This window comes from Dermacentor silvarum, chromosome 10, assembly GCF_013339745.2.
Source record: "Dermacentor silvarum isolate Dsil-2018 chromosome 10, BIME_Dsil_1.4, whole genome shotgun sequence".
NCBI classification, from domain to species: Eukaryota; Metazoa; Arthropoda; class Arachnida; order Ixodida; family Ixodidae; genus Dermacentor; species Dermacentor silvarum.
Genome location: NC_051163.1, coordinates 157968595 through 157973336, shown reverse-complemented (window position 1 = coordinate 157973336; position 4742 = coordinate 157968595).

The window sequence follows — 4742 nt, the reverse complement described above, 5'->3', positions numbered from 1 at the left end:
GTTTTTGTAATCTTCGTGTACACCCTATATTTCAATAAAACTCAACCTCCATATCGAATTGCTACATGGCGAATTGTGGCGTAGCTAAAATTGCACGTCTGTTTCGTTCCCGCTGCTGCAGTTAGTGCGATGTATAATCACTTTTTAAATATGTTGTCAAGCTTGGAGGGTATTTTCTTGCTGTAATTTTGTCACTGCATACTCGTATATTCTACAAGTTGTAGCGATGTTGCCGTGCTTTCTGGCGTCTTCTGGTTTCAAACTGATATTCTATGTACGAGCGAATTTTCGCATCTTTTTTATGTCTTGCAGTAAATGTCTTACAGTTATGTCTTACACAGTAGTTATTATTTAAATGAAATTGCGTGAAGTTCATTTATTGCGCAAGAATAACATAATCTTCATAATCCAACACTTTATGTCTGTGATATTACTTCGCAATACACCCAGAGCAATTATCACTTTAAAATCGCATCTATTTTGTCACCAAGATGAGTACACGCTCATTCTAACTATGATGTTGTGTTTTGTCTCCCAATAATACGTCGAGGACCAATCTTCGTGATTTAGACACTTAGCGCAGTAAATTGTGGAGATATCTGAAGCGCGGTCACCCGTAAAGTTTTAATTACTAGAATGCTTTACGAGCGGAAACATCGATTAGAACAAATGATTGGGATGACTGTCAACAAAAATTACCAGTATTTATAATAAGGTGGCAGTCTTGTGATAACAGTAAGTACATAAAGCAAGAAAGAGATGGCCCCCCTACCCCTCAACACCGGTTCCACTTCGAGAAACGCCCCCCTCCCCCCCACCCCTCTTGAGGTGAGTGACAGGATTTGCCCCACTAGGGAAGAAGGTGGCGCAGACGCTCGCCGCTGGCGCACTGGCCGCCCGCTGCTGGGTGACGTAGGCAGAACGTCGTCTCGAGGGGCGGGGCTTTGCGCTCGCTGCAGCATCCCAGTTTCAGTTTCGCGGGCTGTGATAGCCGAAATGTGTCATGCCACAGTTCCACGGATAATCGCATTTTTCCAGACGCAAAAGTCGATTTCGTTCGCTTCAATTTGCCAATTGCGATGAGCCCGCTGAAACTACAAGTTTATTTTTTTTTATTTCTTTGTAACGGTCTCCCTATGGTCGCCACCTCTGACTGCATGTCTCCGAAGGAACCGTCCTTTCATTTCAAAACGGATATTTCTAAATAATACGTAGACACACTCTGTATATAAAAGCAAATTTCTTCGACGTCGAACCACATGTTTTCTGTTTTTCAAGGTTGACTGACCTAGATACCGATAAAAGTGCCAGGACTGCAAATCCTATATATATATATATATATATATATATATATATATATCTCACTTGCGAATAAAGGGCGGTATCTGCCTGTTCAAGGATGCGTCTGTTGTCAGATGTTCCTTTAAAAGTGACTTAAATAAGCATAGGTATTCATCTAATATTTTATTCATGCAGATGCGCAGGTTCCTGGTCCCGCTCAAGGATCTGGTTTCCCGGCGTGTGGGTTGGGCCTTCTTTGACTTGGCCTTTGAAGTTTTCAACAACAATGATTGCCCCTTAAAAAACGTAATCACAAAGAACTTTTCTAGAATTGATGCAGCGAAGGCCATTCTAGAAGAGAGCAGGAACCTCAGGTTGCGCTAATAAAGCAAGCACTTCGCAAAAATTACTTGTGCAGAAATCGTCTGATGTACGTCATAGGTCTACTTCGGAAGAACCCACAACAACCATTACCTTGCAGAAGCGATAATGTGAGCATAATATGTGTCGAATGACAAGGGAGGAAGTTGCACGCATTAATTACTAGCATCACGCTCAAAGAGCCTGCGATTGTTGCATTTGACAAGTGATGTGTTTTACTACTGCTCATGCTGAGCGGTAGTGTTGAGTTTAATCCAGAGCCAAACACCACTGGACTGTGAGGCTCAGCATCTTCATCGTCAGAACAGCATTCAGAAAACACTCGAAGACATTAAACCAAAGTTAAGGAGAATCTCTGCTTTCATAAAGACTTTGATAAATTTGGAGACTAAGTTCGTTTGTTTGGAAGATCGGAACCGACGGAGCAACCTGGTGATGTTTCACATTCCGGAAACAAGTGACAAAGCTGCAAGCAATCTTATCAACAGTGCAGCGGGTCGTGCGTTTCATGAAAGCTTTGGTAATTTTTTTGAGTTTCTGACTGTGTGATGGCACTCGAAAGTACAAAGAAAAAAAATTCATCATGCACGAGGCTTCTTTCCGCTTCTTGAGTGAAGGTACATATCTGTGGCGGTACCTGGTAGTCCTGCCACAAGACATGTATACCCTATTACGACACTGTTAGATCACTGCAAATCATTGTTTGTTTTCATTAAGGCGAAAACCTTACATGTCTCATGGTTCAGTCGACATTCAACGTCCTTGAGAGAAAACAGGCCGTCAGCACGTATCGTGTAAAAAAAGATTAGTGAGTTCTCCAGCGAGTTGAAGGCAGTTAAAGCGGGCCAGAGCATGACTGGCCATAAGTCGATGACAATGCGAATAAAGAATGATGAAAAAGCGAATTACGAGGAACAAAGTGAACTAAGAGTAATCAAAGCAAATTAAGAAGAATCAAAGCGAATTAGGAAAGAGGACAAAGCGATTTAAGAGGAATCAAACAATTAAGATTACTCAATGCGATTTAAGTAGAGTCAAAGTATTAAGAGGAATCAAAGTGAATTCAGAGTAATCAAAGCAAATTCAGAGTGATAACAAAACCATTAAAGCAGGTGACTCAGCGATTTAAGGTAGATGACTCGGCGAATAATGTGGATGACTCAGCAATAAAGTGTATGCCTCAGCGAATTAAGATGGATGACTCAGCGAATTAAAGTGGTTAATTAACGTGGCCGACACACTGGCTAATTAATGCATCAGCACTTGGGCTTTCACCTTCAAGTCGTCTTAGGGATGACATGAGACCCTGCGAAATTATTGCGATAGCAGTTATATGGACGCTCCAGACGCATTTCCGGCTTCGTCGTCAGAATCGGCGTCGCCATGGTGATCATCATCATCATCATCTGTCTATATTTATGTCCACTACAGGACGAAGCCCTCTCCCTGTGATCTCCAATTACCCCTGTCCTGCACCAACTGATTCCAATTTCTACCTGCAAATGTCCTAATTTTATCACCCCACCTAGTTTTCTGCCGTCTTCGACTGCGCTTCCCTTCTCTTGGCACCCATTCTGTAACTCTAATGGACCACCGGTTATCCGCCCTACGCCGTGGGCCTACCCAGCTCCATTTTTATTGCTTAATGACAACTAGCATATCGGCTATCCCCGTTTGTTCTTTGATCCCCCCCAAAAATATGGGGTTTTACGTGCCAAAACAACGATCTGATTATGAGGCACGCCGTAGTGGGGGACTCCGGAAATTTGGACCACCTGGGGTTCTTTAACGTGCACCTAAATCTAGGCACACGGGTGTTTTCGCCTTTCGTCCCCATCGAAATGCGGCCGCCGTGGCCGGGATTCGATCCCGCGACCTCGTGCTCAGCAGCCCAACACCATAGCCACTGAGCAACCACGGCGGGTTTCTCTGACCCACACCGCTCTCTTTTCTCTCTTAACGTTAGGCCTAACATTTTTCGGTCCATCGCTCTTTGTGTGGTCCTTAGCTTGTTTTCGAGCTTCTTTGATAATCTCCAAGATGAATGCAGTGATTGTACACTTTTCTTTTCAACGGCAGTGGTAAGCTCTCAGTCAGGGTTTGGTAATGCCTGCCGCATGCACTCCAATCTAACTTTATTCTTTAAATTTTCTTATCATAATCCCGGTCCCCTGTGAGTAATTAACATTGATGAACGTACTCCTGTACAGACTCTAGAGGCAGACTGGTGATTCTCAATTCTTGTTCTCTTGCCAGTCTGTTGAACATTATCTTTGGTTTCTGCATATTGATCTTCAACGCCACTCTTACAATTTCTCGGTGAACCTCCTCTATCATTTGCTGTAATTCGTCACCATTGTTGCTGAATAGGACAATGTCATCTGCAAACCGAAGGTTGCTTAGATATTCGCGTTCTATAAATCGCACCTAAATATAAGTACGCGAGCGCTTTTGCATTTCGACCAAAGCGGCCGGGATCGAAACCGCGACGTCGAGCCCAGCAGCGCAACCCTGTAGCCGCTACCGGCTAACGTGGCGGGTTAACTGTACACACATCAAATCAAATGAAATATTTATTTACACCACCCATGAGGCGTCAATTATAATCTCATCAATGTTTCTGCATCTTCAACAAAACCCCGGAATTTTTTTAGTGTATCCAAGGCTAGAACTGCGCATGTTTTATTCTATTCATTGTTGTCGTCGTTTTAATTGTTGCTGCTGTTGTTGATGTTGACGAGAATTAATTTTAACTACTGTTCAAAGAGCGTTAAGTGGAAACGAGACCAGGAGACAGTGTTTTATTGAATGTGGTCTCCACTTTCTCGTCAGCTTCCATGTCGCCAGACCATGGTGGTCGAGACATTCAGTGACGGACCAGTGGGCCTGCTCGGGTCCATCGGTTTAATCGCGCAAAGTGTGCTCTTTAATTGAATTCACGAAGAAGCAAAACGACATCTGTGTGAGAGCCTCTCGTGAACAGCAAGATGAAAGAACAGCGGGTGAGTTCACAACTGGCGTCCAAGCCGGTGTAACAACACCGCCTGGTCCGCTGGGCATGGACGTTGAGCGACCCGAGC